The sequence below is a fragment of the Canis lupus genome, chromosome 9 (genome assembly GCF_048164855.1).
Source record: "Canis lupus baileyi chromosome 9, mCanLup2.hap1, whole genome shotgun sequence".
Lineage (NCBI taxonomy): Eukaryota > Metazoa > Chordata > Mammalia > Carnivora > Canidae > Canis > Canis lupus.
This window is the reverse complement of record NC_132846.1, coordinates 72,170,347-72,194,454: the sequence shown is the minus strand read 5'-3', so window position 1 is coordinate 72,194,454 and position 24,108 is coordinate 72,170,347. Positions and strand designations below refer to the sequence as shown.

The following is a 24,108-nucleotide window of genomic DNA, read 5'->3' as shown; positions in this document are numbered from 1 at the left end:
CCTTCAAATACTGTTATGCCACTTTAAGTATAGTGGTACCATGATCCCAGTCCCCCTTCATCCTTTGTGCTACTGTTTTCATTCATTTACCTCTACAAGTATTAGGAGGCCTACAAAATTTTGTTATTTTTTGCTTTAAACAACCATTTTTTAAAAAGCAACTCAAAGTGACAATATTTATCAACCATTTATGGTTCATTCCTCTCTAAAAATTTTCATCTGGTGTATTTCCTTCTACCTGAACTTCCTTTAAAGATTTCATGTACTGCAGTTCTACTGGCAATAAATTCTGTCAGCTTTTCTTGGCCTAGAAATTATTATTTCACTTTTATTTCTGAAAGATATCTTCTCTAGGTACAGAATTCTGAACTAACAGGTTTTTCTTTCAGTGCTTTAAACATGTCACTGTGTTGTCTTCTGGCTAGCACAAGCTCGGACCAGATGTCAGCTGCCATTTCTGTCTGTTCCTGTGTAATGTCTTTTCTTCTTGTTGCTTCCCACCCCTCTTTACCACTGTTTTCTCAGCAATGGGATTATGTACAATATTGGTATGGGTTTCTTTGTTTATCCTATTTGAGGTTTTTGAGCGCTCTGCTTTGTAGTTTTCGTCAAATTTGGATTTTTTTTTTCAGCCATTATTTCTTCAAATGCAAACTGTATTCCCTCCTCTCCTGGAACTCTAGTTACACGTATCTGAGAACAGCTGATTTTGTCTCACAGGTCCCTAAATGCTCTGCTATTCTCTTCAGTCTTCCCTATTCTTTTGCTAGATTTTGCATCATTTCTAGTGCCATGTCTTGACATTCATTGACCAATTCTTCTGTAGTACCAACCTGATGTTAATCTCTCTATTGCATTTTTCGTTTCAGGTATTCTATTTTTCATCCAGAAGTTTTCAGGTTTTTTGGTATCTTTTGCTAATTATGCTCATTCTTCTCTACATCCTTGAGTATGTACAACTTGCTTTTCAGTGATTTTAATGTCTTTATCTATTATTTTTGGATTTGTTTCTATTGGTTGATTTTTTCTCCTGGTTAAAGTCATATTTTCTTGCTTTGTTGCATGCCTGGTAATTTTTATAAGATGCTGGACACTAAAATTTTTTTATGTTGTTGGGAGCTGGGTTTTATTACTTCCTTTTAAATACAGTTGGGACTTGGGGAGCCTGGGTGGCTCAGGGAGTTAAGCAGCCAACTCTTGATTTTGGCTCAGGTCATGATCTCAGGGTCCTGGGATTGAGCCCTGCGTCAGGTTCTGTGCTCAGTGGAGACTCTGCTTGAGATCCTCTCTCTCCTTCTGCCTCTGCCCCTCCTCTTGCTTATGCACATGCACGTGCACTCTCTCACAAATAAACACATAAATCTTTAAAAACACATTAACAGGGGGAATCCCTAGGTGGCTGAGCGGTTTAGCGCCTGCCTTTGGCCCAGGGCCTGATTCTGGAGACCTGGGATCGAGTCCCGTGTCGGGCTCCCTGCATGGAGCCTGCTTCTCCCTCTGCTTGTGTCTCTGTCTCTTTCTCTCTCTCTCTGTCTCTCATGAATAAATAAATAAAATCTTTAAAAAAAACACACATTAACAAATAAAAACATACATACATACAGGTGGGACTTTGTTCTGGGAACTGTTACTTGGAACAAGCGAGGGCAGGTCTGCAGCAGTCTTTCTGGTCTAGAACTAATCCAGCCCCACTACTGAGGTGAGGGGAGTCTATCTGATGCCCTAAATGGAAAAAGCTACTCTGAACCCTCCCTAACAAAGATTTAAGAAGAAGTTTTAAAAGGATCTAACTGATATTACTCTAGAGTGGTAATATGATGGGAATACACACTATCTCAATCTTGTGTGATGTCCACAAATTGTTCAGTCTACTCCTTTCTGGTGGTTCTTTTCCTTGCTTTGAAGTGTTTCTCTTCATGTATTTGCTGGTCAGTACTCAGCCAAAGCCTCAAGGGAGTCTTTCTGCAGCTTTCTGGAGTCCTCCAAGTAGCTCCCTTCCCCTCCTATACTTTGCATGCCCCCCATTCTAGCCACTTAGTCCTCCCAAACACTGAGTGTTTGCCACTTCAGTAAGACCAGTGGGCTCAGTTCCCTGCCCCTGCCTGCAGTGTGGAAACTGTCTCTAGGACAAGAGACAAGAGACTTGTCTCTAAGACAAGTTTGTGAAAACTACAGCATGGGGGCCACATCTAACCTACTACTAGTTCTTATAAAGTTTTATTGGAATACACACCAATTTATTTACATACTTGGTAGGAAAGCAGACACAGAGTTTAGTATGTAGTTGTGACAGAGACCATATGGTCTGAAAAGCCTGAGATATTTACTATCTGGCCCTTTACAGAAAAATTTCTTGGACCTTGCTCTAGAGGATAAGCTGGAATGGTTGCAGGTCTCATTTCTCTTATTTCAGGGAACACAGTCCTAACCTGTCTGTTGACCAATGTCTAAAACAGTTGTTTCATATATTTTATCTGGCTTTCATGTTGTTTAAGATGGGAGTCTGGTTTGGGACTAGGTTGAGGTGAGTGAGGCACTGGCCTCGGGTACAAATTTTAAGGGAGTGCCAAAAAACTCCGTAATAGCGATAAAAATCAAAATTAATGAAAAAATCCATGAGAAGCAAAAATATTAAAATTTAAAATTGAGGCAAAAGGAAAAATCACTAATTCTGATCCTATATGTATTTAAAATCTTTTTTTTTTCATTATGGATCTTTGCATCAAATTTGATTTTTTAAAAGCACTGTATTAAAATGTTTATTTGGGGGATCCCTGGGTGGCACAGCGGTTTGGCGCCTGCCTTTGGCCCAGGGCACGATCCTGGAGACCCGGGATCAAATCCCACGTCGGGCTCCCGGTGCATGGAGCCTGCTTCTCCCTCTGCCTGTGTCTATGCCTCTCTCTCTCTCTCTCTCTCTCACTGTGTGCCTATCATAAATAAATTTTAAAAAAATAAAATAAAATAAAATAAAATGTTTATTTGGGGGGGTACCTGGGTGGCTCAGTTGGTTGGACATCGGACTTCTGATTTCAGTTCAGATCATGATCTCAGGGTCATGAGATCGAGCCCATTCTGGGGTCCGTGCTCAGCAGGGCATCTGCTTGAGAATTCTCTTTCCCTCTGCCCCACTCCTCACTAAAATAAATCTTTAAATAAGTAAAAAGATTTTTTAATATTTAAAGTAATCGCTATACCCAACATGGGGCTCAAACTTACAACGCTGAGATCAAGAGTCACATGCTCTACCGACTATGCCAGACAGATGCCCTTACCATATTTATTAATCTCAATTATTGAGCTTTCTGGTGCCCCCTGCAATTCTGCACGTGAGGCAAGTACCTCTCTTGCCTCACCTGCTCCTGGTCCCCATTATTCCATCATGGCAGAAATGCAAAATTCAGGAGTAACTTTCTTTCTTTTTTTAAAAAAAAAAGATTTATTTATTCATGAGAGACACAGAGAAAGAAGCAGGGACATAGGTAGATGGAGAAGTAGGCTCCCTGAGGGGAGCCCAATGTGGGACTTGATCCCAGGACCCCTGGATCTCGACTTGAGCAGAAGGCAGACGCTCACCCCTGAGCCACCCAGATGCCCCCAGGAGTAAGTTTCTTATTAAATACATCACACTAATATATTATAACTAGAAGAGTTTATCAGAACTGGAAAATTAAATGTTTTCTTTCTCAGAGATCTCTTAAAACAGAAAATGCTTCAATATGAAACATTATGTTCAAATTCCTTCTATTTGCAACTAAAGTCTAATGTGTACATATTCCCACACATACCCACCTTGTAGGCAGCAAACTGTTACAAGAATATAAAAATTTTCCTATAATTGGGGCACCTGGCTAGCTCAGTTGGTAGAGCAAATGGCTCTTCATCTCAGGGTTGTGAGTTCAAGCCCCATGTTGAGTGTGTAGCCTACTTAAAATTTTAAAAAATGTTTTTAATAAATTAGTTAAAAAATAAAAACTTTCGGGCAGCCCTGGTGGCGCAGCAGTTTGGCGCCGCCTGCAGCCTGGGGTGTGATCCTGGAGACCGGGGATCAAGCGCCACATCAGGCTTCCTGCATGGAGCCTGCTTCACCCTCTCCCTCTCCCTCTGCCTCTGTCTCTGCCTCTCTCTGTGTGTCTATGAATAAATAAATAAAATCTTTAAAAAAATAAAATAAAATAAAATAAATAAAAACTTTCGTATAATGACTAAATACATGCACACAAAGATACTATAACTGTAAAATAATACTGTAATTATACATTGTCCAGGTGATATATTTATATTATGGAGTATATCAAAAACAGCCATCAGCAACTGCTACCAAGTCAATTTACTAACTGATGAAAGTAAGGTGCCAAGGTTCTCAACACATCATTTCAATTAAAAATAAATCAAGCAACAAACTATCATTCCAGATTCTGCAGGATTACCACCCTGCTGGTACTCCTCTCTAGTAAATGCAGCAGGAAAGCACTAGGCAAGCACAAGCAAAAGGATTCTCATGGTTGCAAGAATAAAAACCTGCCAACAAAAGCCAACTTCTACATATTCTGTGTTTACTTCATTTTCTAAAAGCACAAGTACAGGAGAATATTTTCAAATGTAATGACCAAATAAAGCTTTTCCCTTAATTAAAAATGTCAAGGTATTACATTTAGTGGAGAAACAAAGACTATGAAATTCGAATTGTAATTTTTATGAATAGTCAAAACTCATGAAACTAGTTAATTTAATAATCAGACACTGTTCGAGTTCATGAAGCCACCCCCACCCTCAAATTCCCTCTTCTATCTGCTCCTTCTGACCTGGCCTTATGTATGAGTTGGCCTGCCCGCCCCACGCAACCTGGCACTGAAGGCCTGCCCTCCCTGCCAAGACCCTGTCTCTGCATCCCAGAGGCAGGCTTGTACACGTGCTCCACCAGCCCCTTTCTCCTGTGCCTTAGCTCCTTCCCTCTCACTTCCTTTATGTCCTGCCAGACACTTCATCTCAAGACTCTGTTCAAGTATCTTAACATCTACCATTTACATTCAACTCACAGCTTGTCATGAAACTTTAGGGCAGAGATTATGCTGCCTAATTTTATCTATAGCCTCCCTTGAGCCCCAGCACCTAGCAAGGTGTCAGGCACACTTGACCGGTACCTGCTTTTTACAAGGTTATATGCCTCCAAACATTTTTCTGAGACCTTTTCCCTCCCAGTGGACATGACCTTCCTCAAGCCCTGATCTATACTATAAGGACACCCACCATAACACAAGCCTACACTGGGTAGATTATACTTAACTTCCTTCTCTCTCTCTCTCTCTCTCTCACCTGTGAGCTTTCTGAAGTAAAAAATGTGCTTTTTGGGGGGCGCCTGGATGGCTTTGTCAGTTAAGTGTCTACCTCTGGCTCACAACCTGATCCCAGGGTCCTGGGTTCATGCCCCACATCGAGCTCTCTGGTCAGCAGGGAGCCTGCTTCTCCCTCTCCCTCTGCTCCTACTTGTGCTCTCTCACTCTCTCAAATAAATAAAATCTTTTTTTAATGTGGTTTTTTTAGGTTTGCACCCTCAGCACTTAGAAAGCATCTACCACACAGTAAATATTCAACACGTATTAGTAGTTATTACATTATTCCTGTAATTACTCATTTATTCCTCACAACTCTATAAATATCCCCCCCCCCCATTACAGAGATGAGGTAACTGGAACAGAAAGATTCAGCAATTTCCCAACATTACACATTACCAAATGACAGAGTAGTCTGCCTCTTGAGTCACATTTCTAACATCTGTCTATTATCAGATAGAGACTGTATCAACAAAGGCATACTCACTGACTCATGATATCGTAAGAATCAAAAAAGATTTATGCTGTAAAACTGGATTTGCCATTTGCACCTCTCAAATTATCTTTAAAAGGTTATCCAATGCTCGAAAGACCTCCTTGGACTATTGAGAAACCAAGATAATGACACTCAGCAACTTGCCCAAAGTCAGAGTCAGCAGGACTGAAAGCCTGGTCTCAAAGACCAGAGCTCCCTCCATGACGACTTGACTGCTATTCTGGACAGGTCAGACAACTATAAACTCAAATCCTGCAAAATACATGCCTCAAAACTCCCAAAACATCAATAATGTTTAACTAATACATTTGTCACTTTTTTTTTAAAGCTTTTATTTATTTATTCATGAGAGACACACAGAGAGGCAGAGACACAGGCAGAGGGAGAAGCAGGCTCCATGCAGAGATCCCCAACCCCAGGATCACGACCTGAGTCAAAGGCAGACACTCAATCGCTGAGCCACCCAGGGGTCCCCATTTGTCACTTTTTAAAACCAAGTGTGTTTTTTCATTGTTTTGAATTTCAGCATTGACATCCGTGGAGTTTATTTACCCTCTTAGGACTAACATAGGACATTCACAACCAGATCAAGGAAGATACTGAGATATTGTGAAGGCTAAAATAAATTTCCTGCATCGTTTAACTAATTATTTGGCTTGGTTTCTAGGTACTTTAAATGTGAGAACTGACTAGAATTATTTAGCTTACTCTTGGAAAGCATTGTCCAAATGGATCTGAATAAGGAGGAAAACATCTAGTTAAGAGTGAATGCCAAAAAAAAAAAAAAAAGTGAATGACTATCGCATGCTACTGAATAATAGTTAAAATTACTCTTGTGTAAAAAAAAAAATCGTGTTTTGGAGTTGTAATGCAGTGGTGAGTTTAGTTTTGTTTTTGGCACTATGATAGGTTTCTCTGAAGTCTTGCCCACATGAAATCATGGTCGAATATCCATTACCACTACATACTTACTTTAGTCCAGAATATGAAATGTCACATATATTTTTACAGATAGAGTCATGTTGAAAACTTGAGATGTCTAGTGTAATATTTCTAGGATCTTTTTGAATCTAATATTCTCATGCTAGAATAAATCAACTTCCTAATCAAATGTGACCCCCTTTGCTAAAATTACTGTACCCACAGTACAAAGTTTCCTACATGACATCCAACTGATCACACTGTTTTAACTTAAGGCTGTACAAAAGTGTGACATCATTCAGGTTACGAAGAAATGTTTATCTAATCAGTCTTTCAAATAAACCTATTCTGCAATGTTCACTTTTGCTTAATATAGTTACAATTCACTGCAATTTACTCAGTGAATTTAAATAGACATTTATTATGCAACATCAAATCTCTTAGGTTCCCCCCAAAATTAATCAATATTTTGAACATAAAATATTCTACTGTCAACACTTTTTACACAAAAGAAGGCCTCATTAATTTTCTACTGGAATAAAATGAAAATAAATCTAAATTTGTAGGTTAGATCAGCACTGCTGAAAGATCCCAGGACTGACTCAGTAGGGAGAAGTGCCCCAAGGTCAGGGAACACCTGGCCATGCTGTGACCTCACTGCACCATGCCATGCCACGCCTTGCACACAGCCCCTGGCACCATCTCAAATGGTCCAATGGTTGGGACCAGTTTGTCTGATGCCAGATCCACATGTCCACTCTCACAAGTGCCCAATAAATAATTTTGAATGACAACACCTTTCCCTAGTCAGGCACTGTCCTTAGGAAAACAAAAAGAGCATTTCCTATAAATTAAAATATCAAAAGCACTGGGATCAGATTTTTTTCCCCCACTGGAATTAGTTTAACTAGTTTCTCAAAACTACATCATTCTCCTCAAAAATCTTTTTCTTTTTTTTTTAAGATTTATTTATTTATTCATTCAGAGAGAGCGAAGAGAGAGGCAGAGACAGAGGCAGAGGGAGGAGAAGCAGGCTCCCTGCAGGAAGCCCAATACGGGACTCAATCCTGGGTCTCCAGGATCACACCCCAGGCTGCAGGCAGCACTAAACCGCTGCGCCACCGGGGCTGCCCTCCTCAAAAATCTCTATACTTGAATTCAAAGGATGCATTAAACTCTGCTACCAAAACAAAAATAAATAAATAAATAAATAAACAAACAAACAAACTCAACTCTGCTACCCTCACAATGTATTTGTTCATTTACAAGGAAAAGAACATGGAGAGCAAAAGAGGAAAGCACCGTTGAGGATGTAAACAGTCATCTACTCTCAGTTGTTTCCATCTCCTTGGTGGAGGGAAAAATCCAAGTATTCAATAATTTGAAAAGATTAAGCTGGTAATAGAAAAAAGATCTCGGGATCCCTGGGTGGCGCAGCGGTTTGGCGCCTGCCTTTGGCCCAGGGCGCGATCCTGGAGACCTGGGATCGAATCCCACGTCGGGCTCTCGGTGCATGGAGCCTGCTTCTCTCTCTGCCTGTGTCTCTGCCTCTCTCTCTCTCTCTCTCTGTGACTATCATAAATAAATTTTAAAAAAATAAAAAAAAATAAATAGAAAAAAGATCTCTTGGTTGAATCAAGAAAACACTTTGAAAACTTCCAAGACAGTCCTGCAAAGGACACAGAGCATCCCAGCCACCTCAGAGGGAATACGCACTCCAGCGCCCAGAATGGCCAGCACAGCACAGGCAGGAGAGGACAAGAAAGACAGGGGTCCTGAACATCATCTCCAGGGAACAGGACACAGCACACGTAACTGTGTGTGTGCATGCATGTGACATGAAAACTGCCAAGGAAGCACAGGGTGAACACGCCAGTGACAACCATTTAAGTGGGTAGTACATGGAAGCCCTCCTTGGGGAGAGGACATTTAAGCCATAATCTGAAGGATCAGTAGAAATTAACTATTTCTGTAATTCTCAGATTTAAAAAATATAAACATAGATAAATACAAAAAGAAAAATCAGTGTTTAAGAAGTGGCTCAGTACTATCAATTCAGTATCTCGTTTTATAGGTTACACAGGAAAAAAAATTGCCTTATAATTCGAGGATACCAATCTTTTTGCTGTACTTCTGCTTGATATTAATATTAGTACACACATAAGCATATATACACACATATCCACTAATATATATAAAATACAAGGATATAAGTATATATATAAAATACATATACATATGTATACATATATATACATAAGAATAATCATATGGTAAATTGATAAATATTAAATGAATGAATGGGTTGCTGGCCAGAGCTCAGAAAATGTATTTAAAAAATACTTTCCTTTTCACACTTCTTTTGCAAGCAAGGAACTAAACCTCCAAGCAATTTACTTGCAGGCATTAAATTACATTTCAAAAATAGCTTTATTAAAAGGGGTACAGAGTTGCTTCTCAACAACTTATAATAGAAGCCTTCTTCTGACTTAATGTTATAAACAGAATTTTTAGATGAGCACAGTCTGAATGTAGGAAATGAATTTGTTTTACCAGATTTGTGGTTGCAAATTGTAATAAACAATACCACTCATAATGATGAATGATAAAACCATCCAGCACTATTAGACATTTTCAAAACCCCACGCAGAATAAAAAGGGAAACAATATGCTAGGAACTGCAGGTTGGGAGTTAAGGCTCTAAGCTGAGAAAAAGTCCTACCCCGGCCCCCAGACAACAATAGGACTCCAGGCTGGGGCTGGAGGAAGAGGAGCTGGCCAGGAGGTATCCACTAGGCCTTACACTGCCTCTGGAGCCCTGGGCGAAGAGGAGGAACAGAACAGCAATCTGTCTGGAGGTTTTAACATTTCAGTTTGGCTCTTCAATAGTCTAAAACACATAAGAGATGGCCAACCTGAGCTCTATCCTGACCCTTTCTCTGCAGATTGTTTCAACTCTACCTGCTACTATAGAGACAGTTGCAGTGGAACAGGGGAGTGACTCAGAAAATACAAGTCACCCAATTACACAGATGTCTTATGGCTGAGCACAGTCTGCACATAAAAGGGGTGCTTACTCCAACCTGAGGGTATGAAGACCCTTGCAAAATAATCCTAATTAATAAATCTGCCTGTGAAATGCCATTTTGTAACACATACAGGGCTTCTCTAAGTTTAAAAATCTGTCATTTTTAATTGAATGTACTTTTTTGACAAGTCAAGATACTGTTCTCCTTCAATTAAAAGAAATTTTGATTCTTCTAAGTCAAAAGAACAATTTTAATTACACTGCTGAATTCATTTTTTGTGTTTCACAGGCTTCTAATACCAGTGCCTGATTCACTTACCATAACTGAGTACGTATTCCTGCACGTGGACTCACATGGTGGTGTGCATTCAAGGAGCGTGTCGTCATCCCCCTGGGTTCTACCCATCTCAACTGCCTGGGGAACACAACACCAGGCTGTTTGCTAGGGCACTTTCTTTAGAGACCTGATGAAGGCAGACTGTTAGGCAGGGCATCTGGGTTACAGGATTCCTCATATCAAGAAAATTAGTAACCCCCTGAGATCTGAAAGCAGCAATCTTTCTCCTCCTGAAAGGTTACATCTAAGACTCCTTTGATGTAGCTCTTTCAAGAGAAAGATTACTTAATTCTCTCTCACCGGAGGATAACAACACACTTGTCCTGGGCTCTTTATACATCACTAAAAGGAAACTTCTAAAGACTGTATTTTCAATCATGTTCTCACTATCACAAACTGTCCTGTATTTTACCATGTGCCTATTGAGCAACAGGATCCAAATGCTGCTTGACCTGCACTGAGCTTTATTCCTTCTCTGTCATCTTTGACCACCACCCCCAAATTTGCAATAGCCCTATAAGTTTTCATGGGCTCCAAAGTTATCCAGACACTTAATGGGTTTCTTAACAGGTTTCTGTTATGTACTGAGCCTGAGATCCAACAGTGAGAAATGTGCCTCCTACCTGCACAGAGCTCAGTGTCAGGGGCAGGGGCGGGGTGGGGGTGGGGTGCCTATAGGTGCCAGGTCCTGGGAGAATGCCCTAGCTGCCTGGTAAGCTGAGTAGAAGTAGCCTTACAAGCTCAACCTCTTATTATTTGTAGTAAGTAAGGTGTAACATATGAGCTGCACCTAATATTACTGTGTCGTTTTGCCCTGGTCAACACAGTGCTGTGACCTTGAGGTAATAGGTGATGATTCAGCTCCCCCCAGAGACCCCTGGGCATCTAGCCTCTCTGCAGGCTACCACAAACTGGCGGAATGCAGCTGCAGAGCCGCGCAGGCTGAGCGCTCTGGTGCATAGGTCACACACTCTCATCACAGCATGAGGCCTGAGGGGCAGAAGACGTGCCCCTCAAGTCTCCAGCACACTGAGTAGAAGTTCAATAAATGAGATAAAGAAAGAAGAATGAGAAAATAGGAACTTTTATAAATTAGAGAGTTCTATTCCTGTTATTATGTAGGCCTTTTTAATTTATTTTTTATAAAAAGAAAAGCAAAAAACAAAATTCTTCTGTCAGGAAAGTGATCCTTAGGAAAACAGAAAACTAGAAGCCAGGTTTCTAACTCTAGATCTGGTTCTGACCTGTGGTGGAACCTTAACCAAGCGGCACAGTTTCTTTGGGCCTCAGTCTCCTCATCTGTAAAATAAAGAGACTGAATGAGATGAGGATTCTCAACAAAGGTCCGTAGATGAGCTACTCCAAAATGCCCACTGATGGGAGTCTGACTTTACCCTCATGCTTAACATCTAAGCTGTGTGATTTAAATGATCCTTAATAGGAACGCCTGGGTGGCTTGGAGGTTTAGCACCTGCCTTCAGCCTGGAGGTGCGATCCTGGAGTCCTGGGATCAAGCCCCACATCAGGCTCCTTGCAGGGAGCCTGCTTCTCCCTCTGCCTGTGTCTCTGCCTCTCTCCCTCCCTCTCTCTCTCTATCTCTCTCTCTCGTGAATAAATAAATAAAATCTTTAAAAAAAAAAAAAAAAAAAGATCCTCAATACAGAGCATGGGCTCCACACAAGTGTGAATGTCTTCCTGGAGCCTGCACAGCCGCCTCCTGGGAGCTACTGCCTCAGCAGCCACCACCATCCTCGGACTTCCTAGGCAAGCTGTACAGGTGCCTTTTTCAAAATATTAACAATCAATATTCTAGTCCCATGTAATCGAGGTACCAATAGAGTTTCAAGGCACAAGGGGAACTAGTTTTCAAAGAAACTATGCTACATACATTTCTAACCAATAACAAGCAATCCTTTGGTAATGAAGATAACAGGCCTTCATATATTAGTTTCAGGATTTTGGCATTTTGAACACGGGTCTTTCTAACCCGGGCCTGCCTCTCCAAAACCAACCATCATCATATCCTAGAAACAAATTAGGCAGGGCTGCCTCCCTAGAAGTCAGGCTCTTTTAGAGCCCTGGGTTGTGTTACTGGAAAGAAGCTCTCCAGACAGATAGAAGCTCTGCCAGAACCACACCAGCATACGGGGTTGCAGCTATGCCTTGAGGTTGTCGAGGATTTCCAGCCCTCAGGAGGCACAGACCTGCCAGCCCATTCTACACCACCCACAGACTGAGGTGTTGGGACACCCGCACACACAGGCTCACTCTCCAGCCTCAAGTTGAAAACCATCTCTTAACAATAGTCTGTTGCCAGGAACCAAGAGACCATGGCAGATGTTAGCAGAGGAAGAACTGAGCTGAATAGATAACTGGTAAACGGAAAAAAAGGGATGTGATACACACAGAAAGCTGAATTTATTTACACTAATCATGAATGCAGGCTCTCAGCTGGAACATCTCACTTAAAATGCCAGAAGGTTCAGTACCCATTCATAAGCTTTTCAGAATGCATGCAGTTGCCATGGTAACCCTGACAGTATATTTCTTGGCATTGGACATATAAATTACCACCCATAATGCATTTAATACAGTTTGGGGGCCACTACTTCATAGACAAATAAATAAACCTCAGTTCTGACTCTCAGTCTCCCTCTTAGATAAACAAAGAGGAGCAGCTGGAGGTAGTATCCAACTCACCCCAGGATAAGCACAGAGCTCTGCACATCTGAAAATGCTCATCTGAAGGCAAATAAGAACTAAGGAAATTAGATTTCCTCATCCACGGCCATATGGTTGAGATTTTGTGAAATAAAATGTTCCATGCCAGATTAATGACAGTGTCATTGCTTAAGTTAAAGAAGCAAATCCATTCTATCCGTGTCTACATCTCTGGAACTCAATCATGTTCAGTAAGTCAAAGAACAAGCAGATCTCTTTAAAGAACATCTTTAATAATTTATTTAAATGGCATTTGTCAACACTAAATAAGAAGACTGTTCAAACATTCACCCTGTCCTTTAATAAGAAATCAAAGTTTTATTTCTTTGGTTCAAAAGAAATCTACTCAATCATAATTCTTCATTTTCACTAGGGATATTCATAAACGTTTAAAATACATATTATACATGATTTCTAAAGTCCTTACCTTCTCATCATCCTCCATCTGAACACAGAGAAGAGAACAGAATTACAGTGCACAACCTGCAAAGGCATCTTGAATCTCACATCCCAGGAAACCCACTGCATCAGTAACTTCACACAGCTGCTGCAGGACATGCCTGCACTAGCTGCGACGTTCACAAAAAATCACTTCTGCTCTTATCCCAAAACAGCTAAGCCCAGGGGAGCTCTGTCTTCATGACCTCCTTCTTCAGACTGCAGGCCACAGTCATCAGCTAAGAAAGGGAGCAAAAGACCTCACCACCAGTTGTTTCCATATTAACAGAGACTTTGGTGACCGCTGCATTGCAGTCTTTCTGAAAGCTACAAACCTCAGAAGCAAGAGCGCTGGAGAGAGACTCCCCTGGCACAGAAAGCTGCCTTTTGAATCACAAAGATTTTATAAGGGTCTTTAAAAAAATGTTGCAAACACCTCAGCGGGGGGTGGCATTTCTAGATTTCCAAAGGCTGATTGGTTTGTGGTTTCTACTGGAGAATGGTTTTGACGATTTATTGTGCTGGGTAAGAATGCTAAAATTAATGAAATGTGCATGATGACACACCATCTTTAATGCTCAAGTACTCTCTGTGAGGATCCTGCACATCTGCCGCTTCACACAAGCCTCAAAGCCCCTACTGAAAAGCTACTGAGAATGAACCATGACTTTCATTCCAGAAAATGCAAGTACAGTAAGAACTTCTAGTTCCTCCGTGGGCAGCAATCACCTTGAACACCCAGCTACCTTCGCAGTATAGTAAAAACCATTACATGATCATAACCCTTGAAATACTAAACCATTAACCATACAACCCAAATTCAGAAAAAGACTTAAAATAGTAGCATGATTACTAAGTGACCTTTACTTTGCATCCATTCATTCAATATATTTAGTGAGCATTAACCAACCACATGCTGTGTGTGAAATGGCATGAATAAAGCAGAACTCACCATCCTGATGGTTCCAGGCACTCCAGTGGACAAGACCAACGGAGAACAAGTCACTCTAAGCATGAGGACTTGCATGACAGAGGGGGCCAGCATACAAAGGGGCAGACCTGGAGTTAGTCTGGGGATCCAGGACAAGTTCTATGAGGAAGGTATATTTAACAGGAGCTAAAGGATGTTCACTCTGCTAAGAAAATGGAGACATGAAGGGAAAGCATCCTCAAAATGGTACACACACGTTCTTCACCATGCACTAGTGCATCCTCAGCAAGGCTGTGTTCTGGAACCCTCAAACCCTCACAGCAGCCCTGGGCAGGCACGGACTGACTGACAGCTGAGAGGTAACAGAATCTGAGCCTTGCAGGGCAGCTCTATACTATGCTCTCGCACCACAGAGCCCCTCAGTAAGTAAGAGCTGTCTTCTAGAGATTCTGGTGACTACCTCCTGATGAGGAATACTAACCTTGCTCAGACAGGTTTTGTTATACCCTAAGTTGAATGCCCAGCCTGGCACCAAACAGTGCTTGGTAAAGGATCAGGTGAAGGAACACACAGATTAAAGAACCTACTGGTCACCCTTCATTCTGGTAATAGAAATGAAATGTTGTATCCCTGCAAACATGCTATTTCCTCTGATGAGAATCCTCTGCTTTGCCTTCCCTCTGTTTACCTAACCCCCACCCTTCACACCTCAGGCTCCGAATCTTCTCCCCTAGGTAGCAGCAAGGACCCTTCCTCTGGGTTCCCATCATCCCTAGCAGTCACCACATGCTATGGAAGGATCCCCACTGAAGCAGGAACTTGGGTAGCTGCCATGCATCACCGTGGCAGCTGGTGGTCTCAAGACGGCTTGCCATAGGCAGCTGCCACTGCTACACATGCAGGACCTGTCTCTCTGTGAGACCACCACCAGCATCCTCCCTATCTGACAGCTGAGGAGACTGGGGCATGGGGGAGAACCAGGATTCAAACCCCAGTACTCAGGCTCTCAGTCCATACCTAACTACCCAATATACTGTTTTTCTAGGCACCCAGCAAAAGTGATGGCCACTAACAAGGCCTGGAAAAGATGATGCCCCCCTGGAGTTTCTTTTTTTTTTTTCTTTAAGATTTTATTTATTCATAGAGACACAGAGAGAGAGAGAGGGGTGGGGGGCAGAGGCACAGGCAGAGGGAGAAGCAGGCTCCACGCAGGGAGCCCGATGTGGGACTCGATCCAGGATCCCCAGGATCAAACCCTGGGCTGCAGGGGGCGCTAAACTGCTGCGCCACCGGGGCTGCCCCCCCCCCCCCCCAGAGTTTCACTCGTGGGAGTGGGACAGATCAGATTTATGGAAATACTGCCTGATTTCTACCCTGACCTCTCCCAAAAAAGGTGTGATATGAATCAATGAATATTTTCAACCAAATCAAATGTACCTCATGTGTAAATTCCTGACTAGCTGGATAATCTCACAGCATAAGGTGGACAATCAGAGGGGAAGGCAGCAGGCAGCTTGTGAGGAAATGTTTTTTTTTGCCATCACTGTGCTTTGTAGAAACTCACTAGTGATTTAACAGCCTCACAGGAACTTTTATCAAATGCCTCTGGGCATATTCAGGTGCCAGTGTGGGCACTCCCCACAGAAGACGGTCTGTGAGCACTGTGCCTTTCAAATCAGGGATCAAGGCTGGTCCTCTGTGACAGGCATGCACCCCCACCAGCCTACCATCTGCCGTGTTGTAACAAAGCTCGTCCCCTTCTGATCTCTCAGCCCAGGGACCCTGTGCCTCTGAAGCAGGAATCCTGTGTTCTGGCCTGAGGGGGCTGTCCCAGGACTGTCTGGAGGAACTAGCAGAGGTCTTACTCCAAGACTCTTGCACCTCCTGTAATAGGCAATGCCTGGAGGGTGGGTGGAATGCTGGCCCAGGGGGGGAGACCCTTGTCCAACCCCCAGCAATAAGAACTACTTTTGGGGTAGTGCTCACCAGTGAAGAAAGGCCGCAGGGGAGTGGCCTCCAGGGCTACTGGTTGAGGTCAGAGGAAGGAGGGTGATAGAAGAGCATGCTACAAGCCCATTCAAACTACTAAAGAAGCCAACCATCAAAAAACTAAGGGCAGCAAATCAATGGTCAATGCCTGGGAACCAGATCCAGCCACTAACAGACCAGAGGTCTCCATCTGCCTGTGGTGTAGCCTCCTCTTATCTCTACTTTATGGATGAAGAGGCAGAGAGGCACCAACAGAAGAAATCTTCATAAGCATACCACTAGGTATTAAAGTAGTGCTGCTTGGCCATTAGCTGTCTGATTGCTTTGGACTTGGCATAACCCTCCTGGCCAGGGCAGGGCCTGGTCTCCCCACATCCTGCCTCCTCTCAGCTCACTGCATGGGGTAGGGTGAAAAGGGCACTCTTGTCTCCTCTGACACTGCTCCCAGGAATTGCTTGCTCCTTCTGAATCTGGGATTCCTGGTCTATAGGAAAGGAATAAGTCCTAGCTTACAAACCCTGTGGGGTGGATTTCATTTTAAGTTGATATAATACATGTGAAAGGTTCCCCAAAGTACAAGCTTCTCAAAATGTAAGGCACAACTATCACAAAATACAGCCAGTATCTTCAAAGCACTCAATAATTTGCCAGGCTTTAAATACATGACAAGAGGCCTAAAGGGTTCTCATCACTAACTGGAATGTCCATTACAGAACCTTTATTAACAGCAGTAATGAAATTCATCATCTAACTCAGGCAATTAGCTAATACTGTTAATGTACATGAATCTGATACCAATTATGGAAACATTCCTATAGGTCTCATTTGCACACTAAACAAGACACTCAAGAGTATCACTACTACCTTAAGATGTTTATTACTTTAAAACTAGGCAACCCAGTTACCAGAATTACCACAAAAAAAAAAGAAAGAAAAAAGAAAGGAATGAGTGGCATACAGCCTGAAAGGAAAATACACAAATCATTCATTGTCACTCCCTGTGCTGCTGGGGTCAAAGACAAAGGGTGTCCCCAAGAAGAAGTGCAGAAAACACAAGAAAAATATAAAATACAGACAGACTTGGTTGGCTTGGATAAAGAACAGACTTAATTATCTGCCCCAAATCTAAAAGGATACTCATCTGGTAAGACCCTGTGATAACCACCAGATGTGATCTGGTCTTAGGAAAGAAGGATCCTGTATGTACTTCTGGCTGTTTCTCCAGGCCCAGGTTTTCCAGCCTGAAACAGGAGTCAAAAGCTCAGTTATAAGTAGCAAAGTCCCTTTACAAATATAAATGAAAACCTGAAGAGTAGGTCAAAGAAGCATCAAAAGCTGATACAAACCCCAAGAAAAATGAAAATACAGGTCCACATAAGAACCGGTACCTGCATGCTCCAAGCAGCATGATTCCTAAGAGCCAAAAAGGGGAAGCAGCCCAAACATCTACCAATGGGCTAATGGGTACATAAAAGGTGGTACATCCATTCAATGAAATCTTATTCAGCAACAAACCAGAACAACTTAGTGATCCATGCTGCAACATGGATAAATCTTAAAAACATCATGCTAGGGATCCCTGGGTGGCGCGGCGGTTTGGCACCTGCCTTTGGCCCAGGGCGCGATCCTGGAGACCCAGGATCGAATCCCACGTCAGGCTCCCGGTGCATGGAGCCTGCTTCTCCCTCTGCCTGTGTCTCTGCCTCTCTCTCTCTCTGTGTGACTATCATAAAAAACAAACAAACAAACAAAAAACAAAAAACATCATGCTAAGTGAAAGAAGCCAGACAGAAAATACCACACATTATATGATTCTATTTACATGAAATGTCCAAAATAAGCAATGACTGCACAAGTCTGAATATACAAAAAAAAAAAAACATGGAATTAGATGCTTTATAATAAGTGAATCATATGTCATGGACTATCTCATACAGTTACTTTTTTAAAAAGCTGACACAATCGTACCACAGGCCAGACATCAGATAGTTAACATCCCTTAATGTGATATAGCTCACCACCTCAATTAAGGAAACAAATAAACAAAAGGAAAATGTTATTACAAGAGTCTTCATTATGCATCATTTTGCATAATTAATTCAAATGCATTATTTTGGAGGTGGCCCTTCCAAATAATTTTTTTCCTTCCAAATAATTTTAAATAAGCTTCTCACTGTTCAAAACAACTCATAACTATTTTGAGTAACTTTTCTCCCCCCAATCTCAGAGCTCAACAATTTTTCAAGAAAAAAATCTGATTTTAACTTTGTAAAATATAAATGACACACATATAAATATGTGGCAATTTAAACATGAAGGAGTATCACTAGGTAAACTATCAACCCCACCATCACCACCAAAAAGTACTCGTTTTCTTAGTTCCTTTTACTATGAAATAAATAAGAGCACTTGTGTTTTTAAGACCGAGAAATAGGGGCTCCTGGGTGGCTCAGTAGTTAGGTATCTGACCCAGGGGTCCTGGGATTAAGTCCTGCATTAGGCTCCCTGCTCAGTGGGGAGTCTGTTCCCCCTCTCTCCTTCTGCCCTGCTGCTCATGCTCTCTTCCCCTGTTCTTGTGCTCTCTCTCAAATAAATTAAAAAAAAAAAAAGACTGAGAAATATTTACAAGACTTGAAGTTAATACAAAGAAAACACATTCATTGACAACATAAAACTCACAAAAACGAAAATAAGTGTTTGTATAAAATAAACTGATTTATAGAAAGACTACATCCTCAGATCCTAACAAAAGAGCTCTCAGTTTGTTTCCATTACCGTGTCCACTCGGTTCTCACAATCCAACCAACAGAAAGCAATGTGGTACCTCAGCACAATTTTGTTATTGGCTAACACTGTCAGTAAAATAACGTGTTTCTACTTTCCGCAGGAAGAGAATCATGTCTACTCACAATTTACAATGAGTCAACCAGTGTGTAAAATATTTTACATAATGGGAAAATTTATTGTGCCCCCAAAGTTCAGTGTGTTCTCATTAAGTTACCAGAAATTACAGATGTGAAGATACTTCTGTTAACCAAAATCAAGAAAAGAAACTACTTTAGATATGCACACATTTTCGGTTTGGCATATCTAATTCTTTTTAGGCTACTGTATTTCAAATTACTCAGACTGATAAATTTGTAGTTTAAATACTGAATAAAGAAAATCCACATGTTGACAACACAGGTAATTTTAAATTGGTTTTGACACTGCATCACTTGCTATCTATATAGCTAAGCAAACGTCAAAGCCTGGTTGGCAGAGATGTCTTCAGTTTTTGTAAATACTCCTATGGTGAAATGGTTTTTCCAAAATTATGATACCATCTAAAGTGTTAATGGAGCCTTCCCATGTGCCTCATTGTGAATAAAAAACTTCTGTGGAAAATCTTACAGTGTTTGCATCCATTTAACATTTTCCCACATGTTACATTCTGTGTTTTTCTTAATAATCCCGGTGAAAGAAAATATTTAAGCAATTAAGACACATAAAACTTTTCTATTATGACCTTTTTAAAAACAACTCCACTCTTCTATAATACTCTAAAGGCTACATTTGGAAACTGACATGTTTATACATGTAATACAGATGCAAACATTTTATTTTATTTTTTTAAGATTTATTTATTTATGATTGACAGAGAGAGAGAGAGACAGAGAGAGAGAGAGAGAGAGGCAGAGACACAGGAGGAGGGAGAAGCAGGCTCCATGCCGGGAGCCAGACGCAGGACTCGATCCCAAGACTCCAGGATCGCGCCCTGGGCCAAAGGCAGGGGCTAAACCGCTGAGCCACCCGGGGATCCCCTGATGCAAACATTTTAAACTACATAATCTATCCACACACACTCACTCTAAGAAATCAAATATTTCCAATTCCATAAATACAATACATCTGTAACAAAGATAATACCTCCAGATATTTTTTTACATTATAAGCTGGTCCCCATGCCAGGATATTTATAAAACACAAGAAGGAGCCTCTTTTAAACCCTGTTAAACTATTTGCAAAGAATAACCACAACTCTATGGGTGATGCCACCTTGTCCTGTCACCATTACTCACTCTTAAAATCCCAGAATGTGTCTTGGAGGAAACTTTCATAATACAAACTTTATTCTTGACTATCTTAAAATACATTTCAAAAGACAATTCTCACAAATCCTTTTGAGAATCTAAGTTATCTCTTACAAATACTAAAGGACTGAAAGTGTATCTCTAATTCCATGTCATAGCTCATTAAATCTTAAGTACCTTGGACAAAAATAATTTTAAGTTGAAAGAATCATCTTTAATATACATGTTCAAATGACAGCGAATATATTCTACATAATTTATCAAACTCCAAAGAAAAACTTTAGAAATTATAGTAAGTGGCACCTGCTCCAGGAACAAATTACTTCCCCTACATCCTTTTAAATGCTTGAAAGATGCATATTCAGACATATGTATTAACCCCTCATTTTTTAAAATTTATTTATGATAGTCACAGAGAGAGAGAGAGAGAGAGAGGCAGAGACACAGGCAGAGGGAGAAGCAGGCTCCATGCACCAGGAGCCCAATGTGGGATTCAATCCCGGGTCTCCAGGATCACGCCCTGGGCCAAAGGCAGGTGCCAAACCGCTGCGCCACCCAGGGATCCCCCCCTCATTTTCTAATAAAACAGAGCTGGCTTTCCTGCAGCCTAGAAAATTTTTTTTTTTCAAAATTTAAGTACTGTTTCAGAAAGCAGGTAGAATTTTTTTAAACTGAAGATTTCTTGGACGCCTGGGTAGCTCAGCAGCTGAGCATCTGCCTTGGCTCAGGGCGTAATCCGGGTCTGGGGACCAAGTCCCGCACTGCACTCCCTAGGAGGAGCCTGCTTCTCCCTCTCCCTATGTCTCTGCCTCTGTGTCTCTCATGAATAAATGAATAAAATCTTTAAAAAAAAAAAAAAACCCTGAAGATTTCTATCTACATCAAAATGCATCTTCTAAACATCAAAATAAAATTGCATTCATATTTTAAAAGTCAGGAGACATACATTAAATCTGTCTAATGTTGCAAACTCCTGATCCAGCAAAGAGGGCAAAGTGTAGGACTGCAGAGAAGTCAGTCCCAGCGCCAAGGACCTCAAACTTGCCCCAGGCTCAGCCTCTGCCTTTGGGCTCCATTCCCCAGCCAGTGAAGGAGACAAAGAACAAAGGGTGCACCCCTCAGCGCTTTATCTGCACCTTGCTCTGTACTCCTTAAATCCCTGTGGCCATATCCAAGGGAGCCCGTGCCAGGAGGACCCCAAGCCCCTTCCTACACCTGCCACCTCACAGTACAGCATCCCTTCTGCCAGCACCCTGTGTGGCACGTCAGAAACAGCAGCTGTAGAGCATATTTTTCAAAAGCAAATAGGGGTGACTGAAATGCCCAAGCCCCCAGTCAGTGCCTTGTGTGTGTGTACTTGATACTCCACATGATGGTGGTCACCCGCCCCACATAGGAGGGCAGGAACTGTTTTCTTCCTGTGCATGCACACCCCTGGGCACAAGGCATGAAAGACAGACATTCACTTAAACAGGTCCGCAATCCCTCATCTGTGACCCTGAAACCCGAAGAGCTCTGAAAACATGACCGTAACTCATTGGGCAGCACACCCTAATGCGATCAATGTGAGGCTATCCATAGTTTCTGTTTGTCCCTTAGTTCAAATAGTCATATACTTTGTTCCAAAAATCTGATTACAGGATGCTGCTTAGGATGTTTTGCAATATATAGTATACTTACTAATTCCATTCTAAAATCTCAAGAATTCCAAACTCCAAAACAACTCTGCACCAAGAATTGTGAAGGACAACCGAATGACATTAGGACAAGCCTTGGCTGAAACAGTGACACATGGACCCCTTTAACAACAATCTTGATTACAAATCTAGATTTTTTTTTTCAAATCTAGATTTATACATGTGTTCGTTCTATACACTTTCTGAGCATAACTGTGCCATACCCCTCATCAGGTGCTGGACATGGTCCTTGCCTCCATGGAGCCTGCAGACTGCGGGGGAAGACCAGAGAGTAATAAACGAGTGCTCCCTCACACTTGCAAACACATGCAGTGATGAAGGGATGAAGGCAAAGAAGGTGTTTGTGCAGAGATTCAAGGAGAGGCAGCACATGCTCAGGGAGGGCCTCCTGCCGAGAGGCCTGAGGAAGCCAGCCTTTAATGGGGAGCGCTGCAGGCAAAAGCAGCCTCTGCTCCCTGGATTCAAGACAGAAGGAGGGAAAGAGCAGGGGCACACTGTATAGGTGGGCACACAGGTGGTGGGAGAACTGAGAGTCCAGGGGCATGTGGCCCAGTCATGCACAGAAACCACCGATCATAGATCAAGCTCCTTCCAGGACCCAGCCATCTCATGTGTCAACATCAGAGGGGCCAGACCTCTGATTTATCACATCCTCCCATCTCATGAACTAACTGTGGGGTAATTCAAACTGTTCACAGCGCTCTCACTAAGAAAGTTGAAGAACCGGGATCCCTGGGTGGCGCAGGGGTTTGGCGCCTGCCTTTGGCCCAGGGCGCGATCCTGGAGACCCAGGATCGAATCCCACGTCAGGCTCCCGGTGCATGGAGCCTGCTTCTCCCTCTGCCTGTGTCTCTGCCTCTCTCTCTCTCTGTGTGTGACTATCATAAATAAATAAAAATTAAAAAAAAAAAAAAGTTAGTTGAAGAACCGGGGCACAGGGGGCTCAGTCAGTTAAATGTCTAATCCAGATTTTGGCTCAGGTCATGATCTCAGGGCTGTAGATGGAACCCTGCATGAGGCTCCAAGCTCTGCCGGAGTCTGCTTAAGATTTTCTCTCTCCCTCTCCCTTTGCCCCTCTCCCCTTTCTCCCTCTCTCTCTCCCTAAAAAAAAAAAAAAAATAATAATAATAATAATAATAATAATAAAACAGTAAAATAAAAAGGTCAAAGAACCTAAAAAGGGGGGGTTAGGTATTTAATCATACTTAAATTGTATGGAAAGAAAGCAGGCACACGCAACAAACAAGAAAGAACCTGAATAACTTTTAATCACTATTGATCATTAAGTATTCATAAAAGGCTGGCTAATAACACTATACTCAGCTCACTCAAACCACCCTGTCAGAATTAAAAGATGTGCAGCATATGCGTTAAGTGTTTTGAAACAACAGAAAAGGTTTGCTAAAATATTCTTGGAGGGTGTGGCACTTCAGGGGCCCTGCCTTCTTGCACACTCTCTCCTCCAAAAGAAGTAGAGAGGGTGAGAACGAGGGCATTCTACCTAAAGACACCCCGCAGCCTACTGCGCCAGGCCTTCCCTGGTGCAGAATGAAGTGGCTTGCCAAGCAACAATTAAGATGCACAAATGGAGGGATATTTGGAGCAGCTGCAAAAGCTCTATTAAGGATAACAAAATGGGTAAGTGAATCTCAAACTCTTTAAGGTTAAATACTCACTTGGGTGAGATTTAACAACATAACAATAGAATAGAATAATGAAGTGGCTTCTCAAACTTTTCCACCAAAATACCCCCAAGGGCAAAGGAGAAAGAACCCCAAGGGTAAGCACTTTGAAGTAACTCAATTTATATGAAGTCTTATGTTTGATATTAAAAATTCATGCAAATTTTACATTTAACTCCGTAAAAATCCTACAACACCCCTTCCCACCTTGTCACTGTACTTTGGAAATGGAGGCAATCTGAAATTTCCTCATCCTCTCACTGCTGAATGGAAGGCCACCAGTCTACTCTGCCTTCCCTCCTAATCCTAGAGAGAGGCCCACTCTCCACTCTGGGGCAGGATCCCAGCCCCTCCCCTCTCAGCCTCTTTCCAGGACATTCTTACCAGTACACAGGGAAAGGACAATCTGTCCCCAGCTCACTCATCCCCCATCACTCTGTCCACATTAGAGCAAACTCTTTC

The 24,108-nt window shown here is 42.0% G+C and overlaps 1 protein-coding gene across 2 annotated transcripts in view; it reads right to left on the bottom strand.

Annotated features, from left to right (window-relative positions):
• TRAF3 (TNF receptor associated factor 3) overlaps positions 1 to 24,108 on the bottom strand; it is a 116,044-nt gene that overhangs the window by 58,088 nt on the left and 33,848 nt on the right. Inside the window, exon 1 of one of the 2 annotated variants that reach the window (XM_072840022.1) lies at positions 2,995 to 3,118. The exons of the other annotated variant lie outside the window; for it this stretch is intronic. The gene's annotated coding sequence lies outside the window, so the exon portion shown is untranslated. Of the gene's footprint in view, positions 1 to 2,994; positions 3,119 to 24,108 lie in introns of those variants that run through there. 2 annotated transcript variants of the gene reach the window in all.